Source organism: Dipodomys merriami, unplaced genomic scaffold (assembly GCF_024711535.1).
Source record: "Dipodomys merriami isolate MVZ:Mamm:240054 unplaced genomic scaffold, mDipMer1.0.p SCAF_356, whole genome shotgun sequence".
In the NCBI taxonomy this organism is placed as follows: domain Eukaryota; kingdom Metazoa; phylum Chordata; class Mammalia; order Rodentia; family Heteromyidae; genus Dipodomys; species Dipodomys merriami.
Genome location: NW_027205115.1, coordinates 93908 through 111809, shown reverse-complemented (window position 1 = coordinate 111809; position 17902 = coordinate 93908). Strand labels below are relative to the sequence as shown.

Below are 17902 nucleotides of genomic sequence, written 5' to 3'. Positions count from 1 at the left end.
GAAATGTATGACTTGGAGTCGGTGCTTTCACTCCAGCTCAGAGGAACTATTGAAGGACCTCCACCTGATCTTCAGAATCAGATATTAATTGACCTCTTTGGAAATGGAGAAATTCAGGCAGAATCTGTCATTCCTTGACTTTCTCTGAAGAGATTTTGTACTAGGGCACAATTCAGAGGATGAGCTTTCCCACCAACCACCACAGCCTTGACAGAAGGAACAGATTTAAAACTGAAAGTGGTCTCAGTTCCCAAAGGGCCAATGGGAATCCAGGAGAACACACATTCCTCCTGATTAGGGACCTTCTAGTAAGAATAGAAACTGGACAAAGTCTAATGTAGAGATTAACTGAGACTGGACCTAAGAGTGACACAAAAGAATTTCCCTTTCTTTGACTACAATTGTGTTGTTTAGTGAGACATGACACCTTCCTTCATATCAGAAAATGTACTAGGTGAATTATGTCACTGCCACTATGTGGGAGGTCAGTTCCTTGGAGGAGAAGGGGTTAAATGTTGTGACCACCAGTTTTTTCTCTAGGCCGTTATCTCTCCCATGCCTTCCCCTGCCAGGAATATGTTGCTTCTTTCCTGCATTCAACTACTTGTGTACCATAGGGTATTCTTTTTCTAGTATCTTACATTCACAGTAGCATAGGCCCAGGCTCTGCTCCTTCCAAGAGGTGACAACAAGATCAGATTTGTACTGAATATGAATCATATTGAAAAAAAATAACTGAAATTAATAACACCCTTTCATACTTGCATATTTACTAACAGACAACTTCCTGGTTGCTCATTCTGTAGTTTCAATTCTTTAGTGGCAAGCACCATTCTAAGAGGTCTTTCCTGGCCACTGAAAATTGAACTCACTAGAAGCTGAAAAGTTTCATTTTGTGTGGTGGTGGATACTGGTGGCTCACATCTATAATCCTAGCTAGTCATGAGGCTGAGATCTGAGAATTGTGGTTCTAAGCTAGTTTGGGAAGAAAGTCTATGAGATTTGTCTCTAGTTAATCAACAAAAAAACAGAAGTGGTACTCTGTCCCAAAGTGGTAGAGGGCTGAGGGACAGTACTCAGGCCCTTAGTTCATGCCTCGTGACCAACAAAAAGGAAGTTTCATTTTTCTACCATGGTGTCTTCTAACATACTATGTGCTTTATCTGTAAGTCTTCTTAAGGTTCCTGTGTCTCACTCAAGTAGATTTTTTCCTTCAAAAATAAGAAAGTCTACAAAGTCTACCTATTGTACAATCACTAAGTTTGGAATAAACATTTGTTAACTGTTGGTGTGCAGACATTAGACTAATTCTTAATTTAAAGAAATTATGTTGGCCTTCATTCCACTTGAACAATTGTGTGGAAAATAGATATATCTTTGGATTCCTTTGGTTCTTTCTAGAATCTATATTCTCCAGATTGTGTTTCCATTGATGCAGAAAAGTTCCAAATTGTGGCAACTATTATTTATTGTATTGGTAGTTTTAAGCATGGAAAAACGGATCAAAGATATTTCAAATTTAATTTTGTGAAAAATGTTCATTCATTATCTACATTCACAAAACATAAATTACTAAAGGAACTGTTTCTTTGGTAAAAAAAAAAAATGAGCATTCGGGTTAGAAATAGTCTCTTCCATGTAGGAGTCTTGGAGGGTCTGCCTATATAGTGATCTCACTTTGAGAATTAGTTTGCCATAATGGGTCTTTTCAACACTTCTTGTTTGGCACTAGAAGCCTGGTGAAACAAACACATTTGTCTATGATTCTCTTTCAGGAAGTCCATGGCTGACATTGATTGTGTTAGATAATAATTGTCCTCCTACCATTTCCTTCTAAGTAATTTTACTTATATTTGTGATTTTGGGAGTTGTATCAGGTTATATGTAACCATATCCTGTGGAGCAATTTAAAGAAGGAAACTTCAGTATCTGTGTTATAATGTAGTGGTATCATAAAAGTTCCTCATATTTTACAATATAATATAAGTAACAATGATTATCTTATCAACTCTAGCTAAATTATGTATCATTAGGCATTATGATAATAGTGTCTGAAAGTTCACAGATCACTTTATTTTCAAAAAATCAAAGTAATCAGAATATTGATATTTTTGAAAAGTATATTATAAGGCACGGATATTTCCAAAGACAATGTTACCCACAAGACATTTCGTTTCTTATTTTGTCATGTAGCTAATTTAACTTTACTTTTTATCCAAATTATAACTTACGATTTACTACTTGTGCTACAAAAAATGAAGCACAAATTTATTTTTTGTCTTTTTTACTCATTTGTATTTATCATTGTGCAAAGTGGTTTCAATTCAATGAGTTTGTTTATAAGTACAATGCATCTTGATTAGTGTTCCATTAATCTACCCATCTTTCCCCAAACTACCCATCTTCCAAGTTACATGGTTCCATTTTTACATTGATATCATTAATATAATGATTACATTTGCCATCCCTTCCTCTTTTCATTAATCTGCCCCCTCTTTTCTTAAACTTCTTCTAGAGCTGAACATCATTTCCCTTTCTGCTACTTATTTGCTTGAACTCGTCATTGTTTGTTAGTTATTCAGAGAATCATCATCACTGAAATACTTTCATGAGCATACTGAGTATTGGATTTTTAAATTTCATTTTGATTTCAACTTGTACACAGGAGTTGACATTCATTATGAGTACATGAGTACAATCTCACCTCTTTCATAATTTTCCCCAGCACTCTCACTCCCACCTTTTCCTCAAGTTTCTTCATTTGGTAGGATATGCATTAAGTTAGAGCACTGAATTTCACTCCACTTTATTGCTTCATTTATCTATTTCTTCCCACCTTGACTCCATCTGTACCTCTGAATACTTGATTCGTAGTGGTTATTTTGTTGGAATGTGAGTTAGCTATTCTAAGGAATTACATTATTTGAATTATTCTCTGAACTAACCATATTTCAGTTCATACCTAGGTGTATAGTTGGATCCCACCACAAAGTGTGCATATTGTATTGATCTATATTATGTCTAACTTCCTATATAACAGAAAATATATCTCATTTGTCTCTCTGGGTTTGGCTTTCTTCCCTTACTTCATTTAGCATGATTTTCCCCAATTTTTTTCCTTTCTTTGCAAATGATTCATTATCATTCTTTTGAATGGATAAATAAAATTCTGTTGTGCATGTACGTGTGTATGTACGTATGTATATATATGCATATATATATGAATGTATACAAATACATGTATATCTATATGCATATAGCTATCATATTTTCCTGATCTACCTGTCCACTGAAAGTCATAGTCCATGTCTAAATGTGATTTCTTGTACTATTATGCTTTTGCTTTCAATGTTTTGGAAAATAACTAAATATCATTTAGTTATTTGTGCATGCAGGCTATTCTATAACAAAAATCATTTGTTGGTATATGTTTCTTTTTATGTTGGCTCCTATAAATCACAGGGGTTCATAATTGCATATGAATCTGTTTTTAAGAGCAACACTAAATATTTGCTTGTATATAGTTGACACTTGCTAATAATTTATTATAAAATTATATATACATACATATGCATATAGAGTTTATATATATTGACACACATATATGCCTATAAATGCATGCATATAGAATATATATATATATATATGTATATACACAAACATATGTGTGCTAGTACTAGAAATTAAATTCAGGGCCTAGTTTCTTTTGGTTTTCCTTTTTGCTCAAGGTTGACATTCTTCCATTTGAGCCACAGCTCCTTGTTTTGCTTTTTGTTTCTTAGTTGTAGATAAGAGTATCATGGTCCATTTTACCTTGTCTGTCGTGAAACTTCGATCCTCAGATTTCAGCCTTCTACATAGTTAGGTTTAAAGGCATGCAGCATTAAAACTAGCCCTATTATGTTTGAATTAAAAATATATTTAAAGAATGATACCTTGTAGTATTTTCAAATAAATCTTTTCATTTAAATAAAACATACTGCTCAATTTTTTTTTCTTATTCCAACTCACCTACCAAGAAAGGAAAAGAAAAATGTGAAACTGGAGAACCTCTGAATGTAACCATTCTCAAGCCTGCTAGCCACAGTTTCTTTGCTGGAAAATAGAACAGGATGCTATCATATACAGTGAAGAGCATATACATGCTCTTCACTGAAGCTTCTGAAAGGCTGATGACAATGAGGACAAGCAACTTTATCCATGAAATGTCACAAAGGATACGCTATGTTCGGTGACTCTAGTGGATAAGTGTAGTCAACGTTAGAGGATGGTCATAGCGATGAGAATAATCAAAGGTTTATATGGGATTACAGAGGTGTGTTTTCTTGAAGATGAATGCTCTTGATTTTGTTGCTAAGCTTGTCATCCCTCTTGAAGTCTCTTGTCTTGCTGCTGGTCCTTTTTAACTGTTTACTCATTTGCTTCAACTGGGCCTTCTTTTCACTTAAAAGGATTATTAACTCCATGTGGTCCTGGTAAGTTATGAAAATAGGAAGCTCCATTATTACTCCATCTTTCTTTTCTACTTTTTATTTGTTCCACTATGAGAATATGAACTCAAGGCCTGGACACTGTGTTTTAGCTTTTTCTGTTAAGGTACTCCATAACTTGAGGTAAAGCTACATTTCCATGGCTTTGGAGAACTAAAGGGAGATTTTTGTCTGGACTGGATTTGAACTTCAATCTTCAGTTTGCAGACTTCTGAATAGTTAAGATTATAGGATTGAGCCGTTAGTGCCTGGCCCCCAAAGCATTTATTTCTTAGCCACAAACATGGGATGCGTCTTATAGAGTTTTGTAATTGAGAAATTCTCATCATATGTGAGAGTTAATGCAATTTCACAGGGAAAGGTTGGAAAGTCAAGAAGTGCTCACTAAACAAACTCAAAATATGGTTTGTTCTTACTTTCTTGATACAACAGCCTCACTGATTTCTCTCATGGATATCTTCTAATCTACTTCTAATTTTACTTCTAATTCACAAGTGGATATAACTCAGTTTCATTTAACTACATGAATTCTTGTTACATGTGTTACTGAACTACATTACATCTGAGGCCTAGTGACTACCTGAAATCATCAATTTAATCATAAATGACCCCTGCTCTTTTGCAATAACTTAGACTCCTTCAGGGGTCTGAGACACCAAGATACTTCAGGAGACACAAGCCCCTTCTCCTATCAGACTTGCCAATGCAGAAGAAGCAACTGTTCCCTTCAACCCTTATAGGAAACTTGCCTGTAACATGAGATTCTCAGCAGTGAGAAGGGTGTTCAAACTACACCTGCCTGGACACTGCTGGCTCACCTTCTGAAACGTCTCAAGCCTTTCATCAATAATGCTGTCTGCTGTATGTAGAATTGTTGTTTGTCTACACCAGCCATCCAGACATCTCCTTATTCTGTTCATTGAATAGGATCCACGAATTGAGTCTGTCTACAATCTCCTCTTTGCTGATAATCACCTACAGAGAAAAATGCATTTGGCTGTTGAAGACAGCAAAAAAAATGGTGCCCTTCCCTCTTATTAATGGAGTGTGAATTTCATTCATTTTAGTCAGCATCTTTGAGGACTTATATCTGTGTTTTTCCTCTCAGAAACCTAGGGTTCAACATCATCAGACATTCTCATGAAGTAACAACTCTAAGTGACCAACAACACTTTTACCCATTGCAAATCTATTACCATCAGGTCACAACAAACCTTATAAACAAGAAAGGTTGAATATATTAAGCACCCCATAAATTCTTCTGCTTTATATCCTTTCAATATGTATTTTCGAATGATGATAACCTAAATTAATTCTGATGATATTTTTTCTCTTAAAATTAATCAAATTCTTACATGATTAAGGCCAAATGTCCTGTTTATTTAATTAAAAAAACTATAATTCACATAATGTAAAACCAAATATTTATAAAACAACATATCAGGAAGATTCATATAGATAGATAGATAGATAGATAGATAGATAGATAGATAGATAGATAGATAGATAGATAGATAGATAGATATAGATAGATAGATAGATAGATAGATAGATAGATAGATAGATAGATATAGATATAGATATAGATATAGATATAGATATAGATATGATGGAAGATTCATACATAGTAAAATAAAAGAAACCTTAAACCAATGCCCATCACTCATTTGATCCTGCACCTGTAGTGGAAGAGGGTGATTTTACCTATAAATCATGGAAATGTCATCTCAATCCAGTCTACTCTACACAGGCTAACCCCAAAATACCCAATGCTTCATTACTTACAAACAACTCTAGCAAGTAGACTTTATTTAGCATAGGATTCTCCTCCCTACAATGATAAATGGATTATGCTAATAAATTTGAAAGTAAATAGTTTAAAACAGCCTGGCTGAGAGTACAAAAGGATTTTGAGGTCTTAAAAATCTTGAAATACTTCCAGTTAAAAAGGGGCCACAGAAGGCCCATTGCTAAAGTTTTAACATGAAGTTCATAAATACGAAAGCAAAGGGATTTTCTTCTTACACACAAAAACCTCATCAAGGATTTTTGAGTGAAGCAAAATTACCAACTGTAGCACCATCTACCCAGCCAAATGTATTGAAAGGGTTTGAAAGTCTATCCCTAGAAACCCAAGTTTTGTTTCTAACTCTCTGACATGTATTTATTTCAACTTTTAAAACTTTAGTTTTTCATGGCTCAGAATTCCTAGTTAATCTCACAATGGCCCTACATACTGCTCTACATTAACTTTTGGAGAACTTTCCTAGAACACCAAACACATTCTTTTTGTATAAAATTTGAATAGAAAATTTAAATTGACTTTTAAAAATGAGACGAATAAATGCTCATTCTGATATAAAATATAGGTCAACACTTCAATTTAGAGGACAATGAAGTTAATATTTAGTTGAAATTTATTTACTAATTATATATATATATATATATATATATAAGTTGATAAATATGTGACATCTCCTTTTAAAAAACTAAAAAAAATTATTGTTTCTGAAGTAGTCATCACATACAATTTCTCTTCAACTGGCATTATTTTGGGGCTAATTTTCTAAATTAAAGAGTGTAAGAAATGTTTTTTAAAATATAATTAGTGCAGATTTCTAAGCAAAAGTTTCATCTGGCTATGGACACATATTTTGTTGGTTTGTCCAGTTATCTTTGTGGTGACTATCAAACTAAGAATTTTAGGAAAACTAGGCAAACTGTCACTAGCCATACCTAGGATTATTTTATGTTCTATTTATTTTAATTTTTGTGCTGATCTTGGGATTTGCATGCATTGCCTGAACAATTTCCGTAAAATTTTTCTGCTCAAGGTTATGACTTTAAAACTTGGGCCACAGTTCTACATCCAACCTTTTGGTTGTTAATTAGAGAAAAGACTCATAGACATTCTATCATTAGGCCCAACTTCACACCAAGCTTCTCAGTATCCATAATATCAAGGACTATAACCATGAGCCACTGTTAGCTACATGATGTGTTTTTTAAAGCATCTGTAAATAATAATAGAAAACTATCACCATTACTAAAGGCTCAAACCTGTAAATCTAGCAATTTCAGAGGCTGAAATCTATAAGATCATGTTTTAAAACTAGACTTGTCAGACAATTCAGAGTTTATTTGTTTAACCTGCAGGACCCAGGGTTTAAGTCAGGCCTAGGCACTGTATATGAGTTACTTTTGATTAAGGCTAGTGCTCTACCTCTTGAGCCACAGTGACACTTCCAGCTTTTCCTAAGTAGATATTAGACGGAAGTGGTAAGGAAACCTCACAGTTTCGCTCTTAACTGTCATCCAAAAACTAAGCCTTCAAAGTAGCAAATCAGAGATTCTTACCTTCAACTAAGCAGCAATAAAAATACTGAAGGTGTGATTCAAGTGGTATAGTGTCAGCCTTGCTTGGAAAAAGTTATGGCAATTCAAGCCTCAGTATTGGCACATATGTACACAGAAGCATGCACATACATACATATAAAGGGTCCTATACTCAATTCCCTGGGATTAAAAAAATAAAATATTAAATTAAATTAGGACAAAAATAAGAAATTCAAATTCCTAAAAAAACAAAAACAAAAACAAAAACTACCATAGCCGGGTGGTGGTGGCTCACACATAAAATCCTAACTAATCAGGAGGCTGAGATCTGAGGATCACAATTCAAAGCTAGCCCAGGAAGGAAAAGTCCATGAGACTCTTATCTCCAAGGAACCACACAGAAAACTGGATGTGGCACTGTAGCTAAAGTGGTAGAGCATTAGCCTTGAGCTGAAGAGCTTAGGGATAGCACCCAGGCCCAGAAGTCAATCCCCACGACCAAGAAAAACAAACAAACAAACAAAAAACTGCCATAACTGAATTGTGACTTAGGTGGTAGATTTCTTTCTTCCCATAAATGAGGTATGAGTTCAATCCCAAGTTGTTCATACCAAAGCAATCCAATAAAAGCACACTAAGAACTATCTAAAAAAAAATATGTCATTCGTTGTAAAGAAAATTAAAACTTATGAAAATAATTGAAAGAGAGCTAAAAGGAGAACCATGGCTCAATAGTGAACAGCAACTTAAGCCATATCGCCATTTCCAGGTTTTAGCTATTTATTGGCAAAATGAATATCACAGACATTGCTGCTTGGGATCCCTTTGAATCTGGATCCTCAGATTTCAGCCTCCTATGTAACTGGGATTACAGGTGTAAGGCACCAGCAATCTGAGATATGCATTTATTTTGTCATGTTATGTGGCAAATTATCACAAATTTATTTGTTTGGCCACTGAATACAAACTATTGTAGGATATAAGATTGGGCTGGTAACTTGGGTGTGGTTTGTCTATAGTAGCTGCTCAGTTTCTAGCAGGGGCAACTACCCTATAGTCTCTCACAGAATGTGGGGATCTCTTACAAGCTTACGGGATGCCTAGTAGGGTTTAAGTTCTGTGGTGGTGAGACTGTGGTTTCTGCTTTCTGGTCTCCTATCATACAGCCACTGTTGTCAGCTCCTAGGCACCCCCATACTTTCTTGACAAACATATTCTCCTTACTGTTTGCTTCATTCTGTTTGCATCACTGACTTCTAGAAAGGCCTTAATTTGCACTCACACCTTGGAAATAACTCATTCCAACTCTTGTGGGAACTAATTACATTTGTAGAATCTGTTTAATTTTGTTATCTACCGGAGCATATAGTGGGGTTAGATCCTGCCAGACTGGAAGATAAAAGACTTCCTAAGGGTCTGAGTTGTTGTGTATCACCTGATACACATAAAAAGCTATTTATTGGGGCTGGGAAGGTGGCTCAGTGGTAGAGCGCTGGCCTTGCATCCATGAGGCCCTGGGTTCGATTCCTCAGCACCACATAAGCAGAAAAAAATCCGGAAGTGGCATTGTGGCTCAAGTGGTACAGTGCTAGCCTTGAGCTGAAGAGATGAGGGACAGCGCCCAGACCCAGAGTTCAGGCCCATGACCGGACCCCCTCCCCCCCCCAAAAAGCTATTTATTATCTGGGCACTGGTGGCTCATTCCTGTAATCCTAGCTATCTGGAGGATGAGATCTGAGGCTCCCAGTTCAAAGGCAGCCTGGGAATGAAAGGTTTATCTCCAATTAACCACTCAGAAAGATGGAAGTGGTACTGTAGCTCAACTGGTAGAGCACTCACTTTGAGCTGAAGAGCTGAAGGATTGCCACGCCGACTCCAGTGGAGTCTGCTTAGCATGGGAAACCATCTATCAGACCTAAGATAGGGGCTTCAGAGACCTATCTCTGAGTTTTGGGACTTTACCGAAGTCTACCTCAGAGAATGGGGCTTTACAGAAACCTATCTCCAAGTTTTGGGACATCACCGAAGTCTACCTCGGAGAATAGGGCTTCTAAGAGGCCTACTCCTGGAAAAAGGCTGGCAAGCCCCTGGGAAAGATGTGTTTCTGCCTTTCTTTTCCTCACTGTAGAAGAGTGCCTATTAATCTTTTACTGTTTCTGCTGTTCATTGTACTTACTCATTGTCAACGTTCCCTTATTCAAAGCTCTTTCTTAAGAGTGTTGACGACTCCAATATCTGATGAGTGTCTTAAAAATATGACTAACTCACCAGAGTTAAGTGCTACCCTGAAACCCCTCTTATGGAGGCTAGTAGACAACTCATAAGCAAATATAAAAGTATTGGGGGTTTCACAATGTCACTTCAGCAGAAGGAATTGTTTGTAAGAGATTTGCAAAAAGCTGTAGGCATGGCTAGAACAGAAAGAATGTATGGCAATTGCTGAGGTAACTACTTAGGAGAAAGAACTTCTTATTACTCTCTTTCATTTACTAAGATACTTGCTAAATCTAAGTCTCGTTGGTGTTTACTATTAAAGAAGGAACAGAAAAGATCTGATGGGACAGTTAAGGCCTCTATAGAAATAAGGTAATGGTTAGTTGGTGACAAACATAAAATCCCATTATATTTCTTAGAGATAAGACGGAAACAAGTGCCTATCAGGCAACCAGCTGGTGACCACCCAAGAATGAAGCCCTGCAGCAAGATTATGTAACCTTTTGCCCTTTCTTATGGAGATTTTTGCTATAAAAGTCTGTTATCCTCTGCATTAAATCGCACTCAGCATCCACTCCTCTTGTGTGTGAGTTGTCTGTTTGCCATCTCCCCACATATTCCAGTTCCTCCCCTAGGTGTCCTCTGTCATCCCGACAGAATCCGGTCCGCGGCAAAGGATTGCACAGAGACCAGATTTGAATCCCCAGAGTTGAAAAAAAAAGAAAAACATTGAAAAAAGCTATTTATTATTCTAAGTGTCCTCAATTTCAGACACTGGTAATGTTGAGTTATTGTTTGACATTAACCAATGAAGTGTGAAATTTAAGAAAATGAAAGATAGTTCCTTGGGTGGAGTGGAAAATATTTCGGCAGTTATAGGAAATGAAACACAATTAGGAGTTAAATTGAGGATACATTCAATAGCAGTGGCTGTGGCTTCAGAGATGGGACAGAGCTAAACATGTTAGACATATGTTAAAAAGAGAACATGGGGCTTTGAATGTGGTTTAGTGGTACAGTGCTTGCCTAGCATGCATGTAGCCCTGGGTTCAATTACTCAGTACCACATAAACAGAAAAAGCCAGAAGTTGCCCTGTGGCTCAGGTCAAAGGGTGCAAGACTTGTGCAAAAAAGAAGCTCAGTGACAGTGTGCAGGCCCTGAGTTCATGCTCCAGGACTGCCAAAAAATAAAAAGAGAGAACATGTCAATAATGAATGAAGGAGGGATCCAGAAACCAAATTCCTCACTGAATATTTTCTCTATTTCAATATCATTCCAGAGAGAAAAATTAGGCATAAAGATGGTCCAGAAAGAACATATCTCATGAAGTAATACAAGATTTAAAAAAAATATGGAACACTTCACATATTTGCATGTCATCCTTGTGCAGGGACCATGCTAATCTCTGTATCGATCCAAATTTAGTATATGTGCTGCCAAAGCGAGCACTACAAAAAAAATTTTTTTACTGCAACTGGCCTGTAGAGACAATCCATCAGACATAATTGTGACTTGCAATAGCACAAGAGCTCATTGTAATAGCACAAGTGCTATCTGGATATTATGTATGGGTTCTGAGCATTGATAAGAGCCTAGGTGCTATTCCTATTTTTTTCCTCAAGAATATTACTCTATTACTTAAACCACAGCCCCATTTCTGACTTTTCTGGTGAGGAAATGGAGATAAGAGTGTCATGGACTTTTCCTGGCTCACCTGGCATAACATTGGGATAACACCTGGGATAATATTAATAACGTTATCCCAAAATCTCAGCATTCTGAAGAGCTAGAATTATAGTTATGAGCCATTAGTACACAGAAAAGTATTTATTTTTCAGTGGAATGAATTAAGAATACAGATTCTTAAGGAAAATTCACCCTCAGTACTAAGTAAATCATCAAGAACAGTTCACGTAGATACACACACACACACACACAAGCATACAAGCAGACACAAAAACCCACATAAACGTCTCAGGAATCTGTATCTCTTTCCCCTAAAGAGTAGTATGGTCTAATGGGCAAACTGTGGTGTCACAGTCATGTAATCCCAGATATCAAGAGGTAGGGGTATAGGAGCATGGGGTACTGAGGATGACTTGGGTGAAGTTAGCACAAAATCCTATATTAAAAGCAAACTGAAAAAGAAAGAAAAAGAGTTGGGTGCATGTAGGCACAAGTGGCAATTTATGTGCCTAGTAAGTTTAAGGCCCTCAGTTTAATCCTCACTTCCATGAAAAAGACAAAAAGAATAAAATCTCAGTCCATTTTGTCATTGTTTAAAATCAATTAAGCTGTATACTTCATGAGGAATATAAGGTCTATTTCAAGCCTAATAGTAGTAGCTGGATAGTCTATATAGCATGGTAGCACATGGGACAAGGCCCTGTAGGTGCATCATATCACAGAGGATCTCAGCATCATGGTATGTGCTAGAATGACAGGGAGTAAGGGGCATAGGTTGCTTTTAACAACTGATAACAGTGATAACGTTAGTCCCTTGAGAGTTGATGAGATAATATTTATCCATTTATGACTGAAACATCTTTTAAAGGTTCTACTTCCTGACACTGCTACATTGAATAGTTAAACTTCAGTATGAGCTTTGATGGTGACAGACCATTAACAGCTTTCTGACAGAGGCAGGTGAGACCATTGGAAGCCAAGGATGTTAATACAACTAGGCACCTTGGACTGCTTCGATCTCATTGATTCTGATATTTACTGTACTTGGGGCCATCTCACAGTCAAGATCCATCAAGTCCATGTCTGTTCCATGTGCCAGTTTCAGTTATGCTGAGTGTTATATAAACCACTAGACAATAGGGAGAAATAGGATGGAGATAGGCACAAAAATGTAAGTTTGGCATTCTTCTTGGCCCTTAAATAACATTAAAAGATTTATGTAGGTAAGTCACGAGAAAGCTCTATGTCATTATAAAATACATATAGCCATGTAATAACTACTCTATCACCCTGAAAGATACCTTGTAGAACAGCTTGTTTACACATAACACAGACACTCCTATGAACACAAAAGATGGAAAAAACAAACAAGTTCCGGTTTACAAAAGTAATTGTCAACCTCAGAGTCAAAGCAGACACCCTGAAAACAGTACTGGAAAGAATAGGAAAAACACTAGGTCTCCTTGGCACAGGTCAAAATTTCCTTAATAGAGACCCAGAAACACAACAAATCAAAGAAAGGTTGCACAAATGGGATTTCATGAAACTGCAGAGCTTGTGCATGGCAAAGGACATAACTAGCAAAATCCATAGAAAGCCCACCGATTAGGAGAAGATTAGCCATACAACAGACAAGGATCTCATATCTAAAATGTGCTTGGAACTCACAAAAATATATCCTCCAAAAACAAATCCTCAAAGAAACAACCGCACAATAAATAAGTGGGCTAAAGAATTAAAGAGAAATTTCTCTGAAGAGGAAAGAAGATGGCCAACAGACACATAAAGAAATGCTCAACATTTCTAGCCATAAAAGAAAAGCAAATCACCAAAATTACTCAAGCTGATTTAAAATTTGGCAAAGGAGCAGGGTATAAAAATAACCGTCAAAAATCAATGGCTTTTCTGTATGCCAATAATGAGAAAAGCGTGGTTGAAATCAGGAAAGCAACTCCATTCATAACAGCACCCCCAAAAACATACCTAGGAATTAATTTAACCAAAGAAGGGAAGGACCTCTATAATGAAAACTTTAAAAACCTGAAAAGGGAAATCAAAACAGAACTTACAAAGTGGTAAAAGCTCCCATGTTCCTGGATTGGAAAGATCAACATCGTGAAAATGGCAATACTTTCCAAGGGTTTCTACCAATTTAATTCAATACCTATCAATATTCCAACCCCTTTCTTCAACGAATTAAAAGAGGCTATCCAAAAATTCATATAGAACAATAAAAAACCCAGAATAGAAAAAAAATATCCTTAACATAAAGAACAGTGATGAAGGAATATCAATACCAAATTTCAAACTCTACTACAAAGCCATCGTAATTAAAACATCTTGGTACTGGCACAAGAACGGACATCAGGAACAATGGAATAGAGTTGAAAAGGCAGAAATGAAAGTACAGACATATAGCTACCTAATCTTCGATAAGGGAGCTAAAAAAATAGAATGGAAGAAAGCCTCTTAAGTAAATTGTGCTGGCAAAATTGGTTAATCACTTGTAGAAAACTTAAGCTAGATCCTTATATATCAATCTGCACCAGAATCAATTCCAAATGAATCAAAGCCCTCTGAGTCAAAGCAGACACTCTGATGGAATAGGATGGAATAGGAGAAACCCTAGGTCTCCTTGGCACAGGCCGAATTTTTTTTTAATGGAGACCCAGAAACACAACAAATCAAAGAAAGGTTGGACAAATGGGATTGCATGAAATTGCAGAGCTTCTACATGGCAAAGGACATAGTTAACAAGATCAATAGAAAGCCTATGGATTGGGAAAAGATCTTCACTAGCCATTAAACAGACAAGGGTCTCATATCTAAAATATACCTGTAACTCAAAAAATTAAATCTCCCAACAACAAATCCTCAAAGAAACCACTTCTCCATAAAAAAGTGGGCTAAAGACTCAAAAAGAAACTTTTCTAAAGAGAAAAGAAGGATGGCCAATAGACACATGAAGAAATGCTCAACCTCCCTAGCCATAAAAGAAATGCAAATAAAAAGAACAGAAATACCATCTCACCACAGTTAGAATGGCTATAATCAAGAACTCTAATAGCAACAGATGCTGGAGGGGATGTGGATAGAAGGAAACCTTACTGTATTGTTGTGGGAGTGTAAACGTGTTCAACCACTTTGGAAAGTATATGGAGGTTCCTCAGAAGACTCCACATAGAGCTCCCCTATGACCCAGAACTAGCACTTTTGGGCATTTACCCAAATGTTCACAAACAAGATCATACTAATGCTACCAGCACGACTATGTTTATTGCAGCATTATTTACCATAACTAAGATATGGAACCAACCCAGATACCCTTCAGTTGATGAATGGATCAAGAAAATGTGGTATATATACACAATTCTATGCCTCCATAGAATTTCTTTGTCCCATTTGTTAGGAAATGGAAAGACTTGGAACAAATTATATTAAGTGAAATAAGCCATACCCAAAGAAACATAGATCCCATGGTTTCTCTTATTTGCAATAACTAGTATATGTCTGAGAAAAACAGAAATTTTTAGACAAGTTGATGTTAGGCGAAATGAACCCCAAGATAATTTTTTTTCTTTCTTGTGATTGTTTCCAACATATTTATAAATTGATTTCTTTGTTGCTTTGTATGTACCTCCCCCATGGTATAACTCCTGTTTTCACTGCATTTGATTCTGGTACCCTGCATCTTGTATATACATTTTTCTAATTTGGAGAGGGTTAGGGAAAACACAAAATGCTTAAATAGGGATACAGGTTGACCCATTGTAAAAATGCAATGTACAAGGCCCTACGTTAAAAACAAACATTAGAACTTCGGAGGTGGGGAGAATACTCGTGGAGGTGGGAGAGAAGGAATGGTAGGGGAAAAACAAAGGAGGAGGTAACAATGCTTGATAGGAAATATACTTGATAGGAAATTACCTTACTCATTTAATTGTAACCCCTCTGAACAGTATTTTTTATAATAAAAGACATACAAAAATTAATTCAATGTATGATTATGGACTGGGCCTTCCACTTACTTTCACACTTCAAACTGGGATCTCTATCTGTCTTTATTTATTTATTTTTTTTAAATCAGGAATGCTACACAAATATGCGAGTCATCATTGCACAAGGGCCATGCTAATCTCTGTATCGTTCCATTTTTTATATATGCTGCCAAAGTGAGCAATCTTTAATTTTTTGTTAATCTTTTTTTCAAGGATAAATCTAATAACACTGTCCCCTAATTTTGTATAAAATTAGTTTTGGACATATATTTAATATGTAATATATTTGTGAGATATATACGTATATACATACTATTTGTCTGCAGGAGTTGGGCACACTGAAACAATTGAAGGCACTGATTTAATTTCACGGCTGTCATTCTATTTTAAGACTTTTAAAAATCAAAACATAGATGACCATAATTTCATCGAATGTCCTGTCCAATATTGATTTGTGTGTATCAGGCAGGCTGTACCTCATGTCCCACAAGAGTGCAAGAATAATAGGGTTTAGCTCATTACATAGTGGCTCATCAAGACATAGGAAATATCCCTCAGTTTGGTTGAGATGATCTCCATTGTTTGTTCTATACTATGCCTCTGCTTTGGCTCTGCAGTTTACCATTTCAAGATGATATTTGGTTCTTTTTGAGACAGATGAATGGAGAAATGTACGTGGCCTCCAAGACAATTACCTGTATCTGGTTAAAATTCATACTTTCAAATGGGATATTTGCCATCCCTGTAGAATACAAATGAGGCCTCCCAAGCAACAGCTATCTACATTGCAGCCATTGTAATTTTCATGGAAGCACTATTTTATAGGGACAAAATTAAGATACCAAATATGTCCTTCAGCAACTACCCCTGGGAAATCCTTATGCTCATGCCAAAGTCATTGAACGTCACATTGCCTTTGTCATCCAACACGATGTTATTGGATTTAATGTTTCAGTCATTTTCAGTTTCATTAAATTAATGCACAGTCCTCACAATCTGTTTGAATAAACTCCTGACTTCATTCTTGAATAGGCGGTATGATTTTCACATTTGTCTAAGGAGGTCTCTGGATGGCCAGTTCCACTACCAAGTATTTGTGCTCATCCATTTCCCTCACCAGGTATGACCTGATCATGTGTGGGTGATGGAAAATCTTAATAATGTCCATCTCATTTAAACATTTTTTGTGGGTCCTGGAGCTTGATCTCTGGGCCTGGGCACTGTCACTGAACTCTTCAGCTTATGTCTACTGCTCTACCACTTGAGCCACAGCACCACTTCCAGCTCTTTCTGTTTATGTGGTGCTGAGGAATCGAACCCAGGGCCTCATTTATTTAAGGCAAACATATACCACTGAGCCACCTTCCCGGCCTGTCCATCTGATTTTTGATTTAACAATTGTTGAACTCTCATCTTCAGGATTATCTTCACTACAACCTTATTGACTACGAGGTGGTGCTAGGCCAAATTTACATATCCATAGCTTCCATAGTCAATGATTTCCTCCTTCATGGTATATTGTTCCGGGAAAATCTCCTCCTGCCATAGCTAATGATCACCTTCAAACTGTCTTGTTCAGTGAAAATCTCCTTCTCTGAAGAGCTTGATGATAATTCACTATGTTCTTCCATCTTTCTGCTAAGATGCCAAGGAGTAAATCTACCTAAACTTAGCTAAGAAAATAAAAACCCCAGAGCAACAACCTAAAGGAAATTGTCAATGTAGCAATCAGTCCAGCAGGTCACCAGGAACTCTCAGCAATGTAATGGACTGCAGAGACCACTCACAATGGTTGCAATGGACCAATCACAGCTTGGAATGAACCCACTGGATCTTCTCGTCTTGAGCCTGGAGAATTGTTGCCAAGGTTTCCACAAGGATGTGAGGTGCACAGAGTGATGCCACTGGTGCTGCCATGGCAGTGTTGCAGGAACTTCAAGTGTATCAGAAAGTTCATTCTGTCCTTGTTGGCTTCAAGGTCCTAGGGTTGCTCCCAAAGATTTTGTCCTTGAGTAGTATCCATGTCCTTATGTCTGCTCCTGCCAGAACAGTGGCCATGTGCAGGAGCCTACATCAACCAGTGGCTTCCATTCACTATATGTGCAAGTCTTGGAACTTGCTCCAACAATCTAAAAACAAAGTGGAATCCTATGTATTCCTAGATGCAGGTGACACAT

The 17902-nt window shown here is 36.8% G+C and overlaps 1 non-coding gene and 1 pseudogene across 1 annotated transcript; both read right to left on the bottom strand.

The window, feature by feature from the left end:
- Nucleotides 1-11386: 11386 nt before the first annotated feature.
- Nucleotides 11387-11490, bottom strand: LOC138804096 (U6 spliceosomal RNA). Its single transcript, XR_011365172.1, has one exon. It is a non-coding gene; the product is annotated as a U6 spliceosomal RNA (small nuclear RNA).
- A 4315-nt stretch (nucleotides 11491-15805) lies between these two features.
- On the bottom strand, nucleotides 15806-15905 carry LOC138804103 (U6 spliceosomal RNA; annotated as a pseudogene).
- Between the last annotated feature and the right edge of the window lie 1997 nt (nucleotides 15906-17902).